Source organism: Tinamus guttatus, unplaced genomic scaffold (genome assembly GCF_059628265.1).
Source record: "Tinamus guttatus ecotype Peru unplaced genomic scaffold, ASM5962826v1 Tinamus_guttatus_pri_ptg000198l, whole genome shotgun sequence".
Lineage (NCBI taxonomy): Eukaryota > Metazoa > Chordata > Aves > Tinamiformes > Tinamidae > Tinamus > Tinamus guttatus.
The window spans coordinates 1,597,356-1,610,202 of record NW_028288732.1 but is presented as its reverse complement, the minus strand read 5'-3'; positions in this window follow the sequence as shown (position 1 = coordinate 1,610,202).

Here is a 12,847-nt window from a genome sequence, read left to right as displayed (position 1 = left end):
CCCCGCCCCGGCGCCGCCTCACGGAGCCGTTGGCGGCCGCTCGCCCGGCCGCTCCTTTCCTCTAAAGAACACCGCGGAGCGCCGGCCTTTCGCAGCCTTCTGGACGGACTTGCGCTCTCCATCAAGTACTGTGGCCAGTTTGTTATGGAGCGAAGCGGCTGTTGGCTGTGGAAATCTTGCCCTGTGCCCAATGTGAGAGCCAGGCTGCTGGGTGAACCCCCAGCTCGTTTAATTGCTGGTAACCTGCAGTGTTTGAGCTCACACCTTTCACCTGCCCCTTCCTTGTTCATGTCTTCCGTAGTTTCCCTGAGGCAGCCTCTAGCTGTTGGCTACTATGTTTTTTGGCTTACAAATTGTCCCATGCCAAGGAATTTCATCGTTTGTCACTGAGGAAAGGCAGAAGGGGGTGCTCAGGAGTCAGTCACTCGCAGGGGGTTCCTCTCATGAGACTGTGCGCTTAAAATGGCTTATTAGTGAAGTTTCCATCAGCCTGGTCTGCTCTCAAAGCAGAAAGGAAGAGGTGTTGGCCTAGACTCCAGCAAGGAGGACGCTTCGTCAATAGTACCATGGTCCAGCATGGTAGGAACACCAACCATCACAGAAGTGCAGAAGTGATCTTACTAGACATCTGCATATGCTGTGGAATGATGTTTTAAGATATAAAAGGATCCTTGAAGAGTAGCGAAAGTCAGTCCTGCAGCAACATGCAGACTATGGTTGGTCTTTGACTATGTGTCTTTTCCCCAGTCCATCCCCCAGAGAAATGTTTCTCTTAGTCTTAAACACATTGAAGGAAGGAAGAACAATCTCAGTGTGGAGAGGCAGTCTGGACAAGACAGAGTTGGTGACCTTCTGCAGAAAGACAAAACACAGCTGAAACGTAGCGCCATTAAGGAGAAAACAGGAAATTTCTATAGGCACAAAAATTGGCGTTGAGATGCGTGTGTTCTTCAGTATATGCAGAGGGTATTTCTAAAGACTGCTGTGTGCAGGCAGCTGGCTCTCCAGAGTAAATCATTAGGCCCAGCAGCATTCAGCACTGCATCAGGAAAGGGGCTAAGCAGAAAACAGGTAGGTGCAGAGGTCTTGCACTGTTGTGAAGCAGGGCAGAAGCTGCCGGTGTTTGCAAGGCTGGGGTGAAAGGGCTGCCTGCTCAGCCCTGTGCCTTTGGAGGGGCTGGCGGGCAGCGTACTGGGAGATGCATGCGATGGAGCGCGGCTGCAACCGTGAGGCTGACCTCCAAAGGCACCAGAAGCTGTCAGAGATGCATTGGAGACCCCTGTGGCACGCTGGCATGCAGGTATCAGTGCAATTTCCCCTGCGCAAAATAAGAACTTAAATGCAACTCACCTTTTAGGGATTCTAAATTAATATCTGCAATGCAACGTGGTGTTGCAGTGTTGAGCACCTTAAAAAGATATCTGTCCCCAGGCAGCGCTTGTGTGTCAAAGAGCATGTGAGACTGCACGGTGTCTGATAAGGCACAAGCAAATTATTGAGTAGTTGTTGCCATCTGATGAACATAGGCAGGCCTGTGCACCACACAAGGCAGGGATCCTGTGAGAAGTGGTAAGTTGTGATCATGCACCATGATCACAGCAAAGCAAGAAGCACAAGCAAAAGAACAAAATGAAGTTTGTTTGGTTTTTTTTTTAATGCAGTTTAAGGTAGTTGCCAAACTTCTGGAGGGTTCTTTTTGTAATTGCAAGTTCCATTCATAGTTTTTGCGAGTGAAGTACTTAGCGCCTTAGAAGTATAAAGTCTTACATGAGTAAAGAATATTATTCCACAATTCTCCATGGAAATTCCAGGCCCACCGATTCCTTTTGCCTGATACAGACTAAGTAAATCTCCATGATATGCTTTTGTTCATGTGGCTTTTCCTTCTGCCTGTAGCGATGCGCCCCGTACGTCAGACACGTGAATCCAGCAGATGGTGCTGCATGTCTGCCCTATTTCAGGGAGTTTTAAACAACAGTTACCAAGTTCCTCAGTTGAAAGGGAGAATATCATTTCCATGCTAAAAACAAACAAACAAACACGAAGAGGGTATTTTCTAGTGTATTTATGGGTGCTATTTTTAAAGCTATGTTAGAGAAACAAAAGTTATTGTAGACAAAATAACGCTGCAACGTGACTTGTTTTCTTCCAGTACAAGTCCTTTGAAGTTGAATTTTCAGCTATGTATTGTGCCCATTTGTTCAAAACACATAAACACAAAACCACTCTTCCTTGCCTTTATAAAGACTTATAGTTCCTCTTGTACCTATTAAAAAACAAATGAGGGTTTTTTTTTGTATGTGTTTTTTTAAGCCCAAGATCTTTAAATAGTTGATCTGTAGGGAAATGAAGATTTTTAATTATGATTGGGTTTCTAGCAAATATTTTTATTATCTAAAATACAGAAGAACAATTTATTTTTTGCCAAATTTAATCTAAACCATCAGGTTTTATTACTGAAAAAAGAAAGATTTAGTTAAAGGGGTTTTGGATTATTTATAACTAAGCCAATGTAGCAGTTTATTACACATTTAATCAATAGATTATAATAAATTCTATATGCGGTTGTTTTCACCTGCATTCTTAGAGTGTTTCATGATGTTAATGATGGGGTACACTGGGGTGTAGCATAGCTTTTCTTTCAGATGGATAAATTAACAGTTAACAAAGAAGCAAAAATGTCAGGAGAGATCAACAGGACTGTTAGGCGAATAAGGGACAGATATGCAGGAAATATGAAGGATAGGGAATTGGCCATCATATTCATTTATGTGCTGACTAAAATCTGATGTCTTTCTTGAGACAAACACAAGACGAATATAGGAAGACAGGTTGCTCGTATTTCAAAACGATCAGCGTTATCACTTGCAGATAATCTGTTGCTAGCAAGTGAATGCTATAAATTGGCATCATGTGTAATTTTTGGTCTGTTAAAATAAAGGACAAATGTCAACCAAAATCGAATACACCTGAAGTTTGAGGAAATTTAGATGTGCAGCTAAAATTCATGACTTGCTTCCAGATTTCCTCCGTCAGGGTTCCTGGAAGAGTGTCCTTGGCCCCTCTCTACTTTTGCCCAGCTCTGGGGCAAAGGCTGTGACTTTTGCTGATGTGGTGCTGCGGGCAGGGCCTTTTGTGTGGTGGATGGATATGGATACAAAGGAGAAAAACTCTCCTTCTGCTGGAATAAATTATTTCATTTGGAAAAATTACTGTAAGCCTCTACTGACCCAGGGTAATTTATTTTGCGAGCACAATCTGAGTTTTCATTACGGGAATCTGCTGGGCTTGCTGTGAAAGCAAATCCTTTTAGACGTAGACAAAAGCTTATTTTGCAGGACAGCAGAGAGGTGTCTGCGCAGCCCCTCGGAGCTGTAGCCAACAGAGGGCACTGCAGCCAGCTGCCCAGTGGGTTAGGATGGAGGTTTTCAAAACACTGTGCAGAAAATGTTCATGTAAAACCATTACTAGGTTTTATTTAATAACCTTCTAACCCCCTCTCTCTCCCCTCCTCCTCCCCTGTGTTCCTCTAATGCCTTTTTCAGCTCTTGCTGCACAGCGTGAAGCCTCAGAGCTGTATTCATCAATGACTCACACCCTTGCTTAGGGGCCAATTTTCATGGAAGCTATACAGAAAAATCTTGAAATGCACCTATCTCATGCAGGGCACAAGATGATTTCTCTATTCATTACTATTCCAAAAGGACTTGTTGCCCTTTGGAAACGTTCAGATATTACTTACATTTGTGTGTGCATGCATATGTGCGCGGAGGTAACTTGCCTTTAGATCTGAGTGTTCTAAAAATAAAAGATGTATCGTTATTATCACTGCCCCTAGTCAACTGAAAGGTAACCACAGACCTGCTAACAGCGCGTGGCAGCAGGCAAATGTGAAGGAATAAACAGCACTCTGCTCTAGATGGGCACTTCCTACAGGCTCAAGCAAAAAAATTGTTAAAAAATCTGCCTTTTGACGCTATGATTAGCAGCCTGCTGATGAATTTGAATGCCAAGATAAGGATTTACTTTAGTAAACCAAATTGCACTTTTGATCCAGATGTTGTTTCTGCAGGTCAAGGTTATAGTACATTTCTAAAACAGTAGGAGGAAATATTTTCCTTTTTCTTAAAGACATCGTGTCTTAACTCAAGGGGAGATAAGATCATACAAATTATTAGCCAGAATGACCTCTGATTAAACCCATCTGGCAGGAAGGGAATCTTTGCTGAAAAAATACAAGTCATAGAATAATTGTATTCTAAGGAATTGCTAATTATAACCCAAATTACTTTAAACAGTGTTTGGGAAGAGACTGAGACTTACTGCCTAGCATACAGCAGTTTTATTTATATAAGTACAAAATCCCTTACAGAATTAGACTCATTACAGTGTTTCACTGTAAATTGTTGTAAAAATGGTGTCATGCAATGATGAATCAGAACTGGTAAGAAAGTGGGGATATCATATACTTTTGCTTTTTCTAACTTCACCATTAGAGCTCATAATTGTAAGATTCCCAATTGTTTTCTCTTTGTTTCTCAAACAGAAAGAAAAACCTCCTTCTGCAGAGCAGGCCCATCCAGTGACGTGTGTTTCCACGCTTGGTCTGCTCAGGTGAGTTCCTCAAGGAGATGTGAAAGATCAGGTCTGCTTTCTGCTGTTCATGGTCATGTAACTTTTGGCCTGGCAGAACAGTTTTCTCCATTTTAAGCTGACCTAAAAAGAACGTTGTATTTTGAGACTGCCTAGGATTCCTGCGTACATTAAGCCTAACAGGAAGATTCATAGCTCAGGTGTTAAAACAGGCCAGGAGCCCCATAAGGGCACTGACATGATCCTGGTTTCATAGCTGAGGAAACAGAGGCACAAAGAGATTAACTAACTTGCTTTAAATTGCACAGAATACAAAAACAAATGTAACACAGAATAGGAGAGTAATTCCTATGGTATTTTTGTGGGGTAGCCTGTATCCAGTTGTTCTGTTCTGCAGTCTGTTTGTGCTGTAGAGGATACGTAGGGATTGTGAATGTACCGTAAGTAGCACTGTGCAGTTGAACTAATTGCCAGGCCAAGCAAGGTTCCAGACTAAATGGGTGAATAATTTGATCCTAGATGGATTTGTACTTCTACCAACACAGCCTGAAATCTTCTAATGCTTTTGGATTCGACTGTGAGCCGTTTATTGTTGTTTGAGCCTGTTCTTTTCTATTACCATATTTTCTCTGGGTATCGTTTCTGTGTACTTTATCTTTGTATAAAAAGCCACATCGTTACCATATTTCCAGGGAGTAGTGAGTAAAAGCACACAAAATTTACTGCTGTAGGCCAAAATATGCTAGATAGAGCTAATGCATTGCAAAGTGCTTGCCCTCAATCATGCAGAGGGTGCTGTACACTTCTGCGAGCAGCAGTGGATACGTGGCTACACTGCAATGGAGAAGGGTTGATAGCAAACAAAGATATTTTCTGTAGCAAAAACAGAGGGAATCTTCTTTAAGCAAATATCTTTTATTAATAAACAATGGCATGTGTTTGGTGGTCTATAGGAGAGGGCATATTCATCTCCTAATCTCCTTGCATGTAACTGAAATAGAAGTGCTGTTGTTTTGAGTAGCAGGCTGGTGTATCGTGGAGCCTGGCCACAGACGCTTGCATGTTAAATTTACGCTACAGGAAGTGCTACTTTGATGGGCTGTGTCTCTCCTTTCCTTGAATAAAATACAATAAGAAAATAAAATTTGTGTTAGAACTAAAGGGATCAGTTATGTGCTTTTTGTACACATGCCTATTTATATAATGCAATCTCTTCAGAATACAGAGTGTATTGCTTTTTATTACAGATTCTATTGACGTAATAAAATTATGACTAGTTTCTTATGCATACTTATAGCTTCTATTGAGTCTGAACATCCAGCTTCTAATTACTAATGAATGCAGTCTGAAGGAATTTCCTTTAGTTAAAGGACACACTACCTGCTCTGATCAGATATTTGCTGGCAGCTTCTGCTTTAAATAACTCCTAAAGGAGGTGAAAGCTCGACCAACTCAGGGGAGAGAGGCCAAAAGCCCTGTTATGTGGTTAAGAAAAAAGTGAATTTAAAGATGAGGACAGTATGAGGATGGATGGAAACTCAGGATAAGGACCTGACTTTAGCTTTTGGTGAACGTGATTTTCCTCATGGATGTGGTGAGACCTTTGGTACAAAACGACCAAGAAGCTGAATATTACGGGATGCGGAAAAGGCTCCGAGGCTCCCAGGCAGCACAGCGTGTTCATAGCTGTTTCTGTGTTATGTGTAAACAGTGTCTTTGTCTTCTATCTAGTGAAGCGCAGATACTGTGATCTGTTTCCTGACCAGCAGTTTTTCCTGTGTCCTCATTTTTACTTCTGAAATAGATTTTCTGGAAGAAGAGTTCCACTCAGAAAAAGCAGGGCACAAACCTCAAAATATAGGAAGTCCCCATTCAGATATCAAAAGTTGTATGCAAAAGTAGTGCTAAACCCAAATGGATCCTTTCTATATTACTTTTTAACACTTTATAAACAGTAGAATCGTCAGTCAAGGGCAATGCCACAGAAGCCCAGCAGCATTACAGGGAACTGATGCAAGCAAAGAATCAGGCCCATTCCCAGTGCTGCTCCATCTTGGGTGACGGCAGTTTTTTCTACTCCCAACTGTGTCTGCAAATCTGCATGTGAAACCTTCAGCATCCAGCTTATAAAATCCTATGTGTTTAATAAGATCCTTCATTTTCTTCTTGGTTTTGGCAGTATTGAGGGAATGAAAACAGCTGTTAATTGTTTATCTATTAGCAGTTCTGTTTTTTTGTGGAAAGAAATTGGCCTTCGTCCTACCAGCATCCATGGAGCCAGGGTGCCCCGTGGTTGTCAAGGCAACAGCTTTTGCTTGGGGAGAAGCAGAAGAAAAAGTGACAGGAATGTCCTCCAGAGAGCCAAGGTCTTTTGTCCTGTGCCATATAAACGTGTGTGTGGTCCATTCACTGTGAACAACATCTCTTTAGAGGCTAGCAAAAAGAAGAGGCTAAGTTAGTAATAAAAGGTATAGGTTAGTAGTAGAAGTTATGCACAGTTGAACATAATGAGATGAAACTCATGTTTCTAACAAAAATATTCTGAAGTTTATTGAAATGCCCAGACTAGGTTTCTCTTCAGTGTGCTTGCTCTGTTGTGCATGGCCCACATGAAAATATTGTCACAACTCAAGTGCATTTAGCCTCTTTGGTAGGAAAAGGGGCTTTATTTTCTTGAGAAATGTAGAGCTTATAGCGGGCAGACCTACTTAATATTTTTATCATTATTCAGAGCTCCAAAAGGAGGGCCTCTGTAGGACTGCACTGCCTACTGGATTACAGTGCTTGTCTTCACAAGGCAGTTTGTTTCTCATGCTGGACAAATTTAAGAATAGTGAAGGTGCTCTGTAGCTGGCGTAAAGCAGATAGCATAGCTCATTGCTTCAGATAAGCTAAACTGTATTTGACATGGACTGCATGTATTTGGTGCAGAAAAAATGCCATTGCAAGAGTGGTAGAAGTGTGTATAACCTGACAAAAGTACCTGGGCAGGATCCAAGGCTTCTTTCTACGTGTCAATATTTCCAGAATTCCACTATTCCGGAACAGCCAACTAATAGACAGTCTTATGCTTGATATTGTAACTGGGATGCTCCATGTGTATTCTCAAAGAGATATAATAAGTGATCTGTTTCCCCTTAGAAATACAGCAAGGCTATTGAGTTTAGCAGTGTGTTTTAAATAGGGAGGTCAGACAGACCTGAAACTTCTGACTGTGCTTAGTTTTTGCTATGAAGTGATCGGTATCTTCACCTCGTACAATACTTACTTGACATCTCTATAGCTCATATTGCTACCATGTATAGAAAAATACTGTATTGGACACAGTGCATTGTTGCTTGATATTATGATTCTATAACTTTCCATTAAAAAGATAAGTCTTGTAAGTACTGTATTAGTAGTAGGAATATACTTATTTTTAAGATATATATGGGGCAGCATTATTCGTATTTATAAGCAGTGATCATGATAGCTTGCATTTACAGTTAAGTTGAGGTAATTTTTCCCACTTTATTTCTTATTTTCTCAATCTTTTCTTGGTTAAAAAAGTCTATTGTCCGATTTATAAAAGAACTTCCCAACTGTTATGAACTGTGATACACCTGTTTTTTAGAACTAAATTAACATTATTCCCATTTTGTGAAGTCATTTATGTCCCTGGGGAGCGAGTAAGGTACAGCCACAGATATTAAAGATTGTCTGTGATTTAAGGACGTTGAAGTGCATTTCATGGCAGTATCAGTCTTTTGCAAAAGGTTCTGAGCCTAGAAGTACAGATTGAAATATATACAATCCCATTAAAAACTAGAATATGAGAATTTAAATGGCAAAATAGTTTCAGGAAATGCTCTCACATGACATCAGAAATGCTCTTTCTGATCCCTTATGTGTAATATGACATGGGGACACAGATACACACCATCCACAGAAGAAAACAGCACAGTCTTCCAGAGCCTCCGCGGGCTGCCTATCATTCAGCCCCAGCCTCTCCACCCACTGGTGGGTCTCTTGCTGCCCTCCCAGCACCTGCTGCTCTCCTGACACAATGGAGGGAGGGCAGGAGCAGCGTGGTGAGAAATTAGACAGTGCAGACAAAAACTTGACAGACTCTCTTTCTCCTGGTGTCACAATATGAACTGGCCATGTGAAAAATAATGGCCATTATCCCGTCTCACTGAATGACTTAAATGACTTACAGCCACACACAGAGAGAGTTCTTTGGACTATTTCCATGTGTATATGTATATTTTTTAATTTGCATGGTAAGATGTACAAGGTAGATCTAGTACGGTTTGAGTAGCTTCATTTTTCTGACCTCTGTATAAAGAAAGGATAATTTCCCTGAACTGTTTGGAGTTACTTCAGTGTTAAGAGGAAGCTATGGGAACACTTTCACAGCCCTTAGGCAATTTTCCACCTGCTACTTCTCGGGGCTTGTTGCAAGCTCCTATTTACGTTTTCCTCTTGGCTGCGTTTCCCGGCACGTGGTGCCCTGACCCAGAACAGACTTTGGGTTCTCTTAGGAAAGATGGCTCTTTGTGAATGGCTATAGTCTCGTAAGGCCTTACCTTGAGAGAAAGCCCAGGCCTATATTATACGGAGGCCTCATGCATTTAGGCAACTCTGACATTTATTTTGGCAGCAATCTGGAAAATGCAGCTCTTGCAATGAGTACAAAGGTGTATGTATAAGCTTTACAAACATGGCATCAGGTTTGTTGGAGCATGAACTTGAGTGCCTGTGCTTGATGTTCCAGACTAGTGCTTGTAGCCACCAAGACACTGGCCACGCTTCTGTCTCTCACCTTCCTCAGGAACATTACGGACTGTGGGAATTGGAGCCGCTAAACCCGACTATCCCCTGCTGTGAGCAGCAGCCTCTCACCTGGCTCTGCTAAATCCTTTCCTGACTCGCAGCTGGGGCCATCCTTTACACGTTTGAAAAGCCAGAACACCCTCTGTACCCGCTCACCAGTTGCAATTACTCTATATGACTCTTAATAATCCATATTTGGAGCAGGCATGAGTGTGTTGTGCTTTCTGAGCTGCCCTCTGGGCTGCCTCGAGGCAGTTGGTGCCTGTCGTGTCTGGAAGGGCTGGCAGCGCAACAGGTCACTGGATGTGTTTGACCATAGGAGTGTTTCTGTTTGTACAGATAGCGTGCCTGGTCTCAAAAGCCCATCAGGATATCCCTTGAGAGGCAGTAGAAGATGCTGCTTATCTTAAATAAAAGACAAACAACATGTCATTGCTGATGTAAGGTTATGGTAATCCAAAAAAGTTCAGAAAAAAATACCATAAATTTATCATTTGCTTTCTTCGCTTTATGATACTAGGTTTTGGTATGGAAATGAAACAAAACAAAAATCTACTGCAAATAATAAAAACTTTGAAAGCTAAGTACTTCAATCCAATGAAGGATTTCTGATTCCATGTTTAATATGCATTTGAAATATTGATTTAGTTTATAGTAAAATCTTTTGGGGATGGAACTAATATTGGCAGAAAAGAAAAAAATGTTCTATATACTGTTTTTTCTTTCTTTCCCCTATGTTTAAATGTGTTAAAATCATATTTCTTTGCAGTGAAGCAGTGAAGTTGATGAAGTCTGAAGTACATGATAATAGGGCTGAAATTCATTATCTAGAAAATGCAGTGCTGTAAGCTTTTCAGCAAATCATCATAAAGCAATATTGCCTTTTCTCCTGCCCTACTCTAAATGTATTTTGCTTTGTAAAATTGCCATTATGGCTGTTTACATTTGGTAGCAGTGTTATTGAGTCAGGCTGTACTGATCTGACAGTAGAACTTTTTAACATTAAGTCCCTTCAACGCTTATTGTAAATTTGTGGTATTTTGCCAGTTCTACTCACAAAACAGCAGAGAGCTGCTGGAAGGAAATGTTCCAGCTGCAAGAATAAGTGGAGCCAAAAAGTAATGTCCAAATAGAAATGCTCCAGTTTGTGATTTTGCTTTGATCACCACGTTTGTCATGTGACTTAAACATCATAGAATGAGGGGAGAAAGTGTTACACTGAGCTAAAATCTAAAGAATTTATACCTCAGCAATAGATAAATACAAATGATTATTAGCTTTATCAGTTTTCATTGGGTTATTTCTTATTTTGTCATAATACAGATAGCAAACTATGTCCTCGTACAAAAGTTTTATTTTATTCCTTAATATATTAAATTAAGAGATTACGGGTGTAATGCAAGGCAAGTGCTTTAGATTAACAGTATTGATTTCCCTGTTTTGATGGGGGACTTGTCTCTGTCAAGACCCTACCTGTTCCTCATGTGCTGCCTTATAGTGACATTAGTAAATTGTAAAGAGTATTAGTCTCTGCTCATAAGATTTCCAGAATTGGAGTAATATATTTTTCCCCCTAGTTTTAGCATTGACATTCATTTGAATTAACTTCCTCCAATGTAGCGTACTTGAAGGAGGCTTTTTCAGCTTCTCGTCTGAATTAGCTGAGCTGTTTGAATGCACAGAATTGAAAGGACACTTCTGTGTTATCAAGTCCCAACCCTTTATCATCTCTGTCAATCATCTCATGTAATGCAAAGCTTCATCTAAAATCTCCTTAGGTCTTTGCTCTTATTATTTCTGTAGGATGAGTGTTGCAAAACTTTGATGCCCTAGCGGTTAGAAAGTCTCTTTCAGTGTTCAACCTAAATTTATTCAGTATCTGTTTATAGCTACTTATATTGAAACGATAGAATTATATGATGCACACCTCAAAATTCCTAAGTGACTTAGGATAGATCAATTCATCTGTACATCTGACTTCAGTGCCACATCAGTGGTGCCTCCCTTCCATCCTCTTCCACTCAGTCACATTTGTGTCCCTTGATGCCTCGGGTGCTTCTCAATTCCCTGAGATGTGTCAGTAGATTAGCCTGGCAAAAATAGCCTCATTTGTGAGGGGATAGATTAATGCTGGAACAGTGCTCTGAAACAGCTCAGCAAAGGGGTGACACCAGGGAGAGAAGCAGGGCCAGCAATTTCATTTTTAGTTTGCCGTGGAGCCGTGAGCTCAATTCTAGATAGATAAAACTATGATAATAGTTTCTCTCCCAACCTTTTGTCTGCATTATCTGTTAAACGTTTTAAGCTCTCCAGATCAAAGACGGTGTCTTACAGTGAACTGCATAGTGACAAGCGCAATAGATCCCCAAATTCAGGTATCATGACAGCACCAATACGGGATTGCAATCGGAGTAGCTTTTTCTGACTGTGCACCTTCCATAGCACTTTCTGTGATGAGTTACAAACACATCCAGCTGCACTAAAACAGATTAAAGACAGATTAAAACTCTGCTATTTGCTTTCAGCTTATTGTAGCTGATGATATGTGAACTGTTAATTAGGAGCATTTTGTTTTAGTAAAGCATGAAAAAAACAGAAAGTTTCTTACTAGCTTGAGAACTTACTTGACCAACTTAGCAGTTTTTAACAGCAAATAGTTTTGAATCCTTTTTTTTTTCCTTCATTCACTCTAAAGCTTTCAAGTGTGTTATACAAATTTTTATGCAGATTTGCAAGGTAACAGAAGAAGATGGCACTTATTAGTTTGGATTCTAGACAAAGGTGAGCATTTTATAATAGATGCATTTATGTGAAACAATGTATTCTTAATATTTTTAGCAAAATCTGAGTATACCTTTTCCATCCTTGATGGTAATATTTTGCATATCCCTGGTATCAGTCTGTTACTCCCAGCAGTGTTGAGAAGAATTTCATGCTTACACCTTTTCCTCTGTATTATTATTTACTTTTAAGAGAAATAAATATCCTCTATTATTCTGCTACTCTGTCTGCTAATGACAGTTTTATTTGATCATTTTATTAGAAAGACTGAACTTCATGTCTTGTATAGTAAGAGATCTGTCCTTTTTTTCAGGCAGTAGTTTTAGGGCAGTTTCTGTGTTCCAAATTATTTGTACCCAAATCCATGACGCCAGCAGCCTTTGTTTCATTAATATAACATCTGGTTCGCTCTCCAAGCGAAATTCCCCTCAATAACTCTTTCAAAGTCAGTAATACTTGACTTTCTGAAAAATGATCCTTCAAGTTACTGTATAAATGCTATAGGTGTTTTTGAGACCAGCTTCACTGTCTCTGTTCAGACAAATATCCACTGCTACAATGAAGAATTTTCTCTTCAAACAGTTTTTCCCCTTTGATGGGAGTTTTGCCTGAAGAGGCAAAGTTGGATCAGTCCCACATGTTTTACAGACTTAAAATC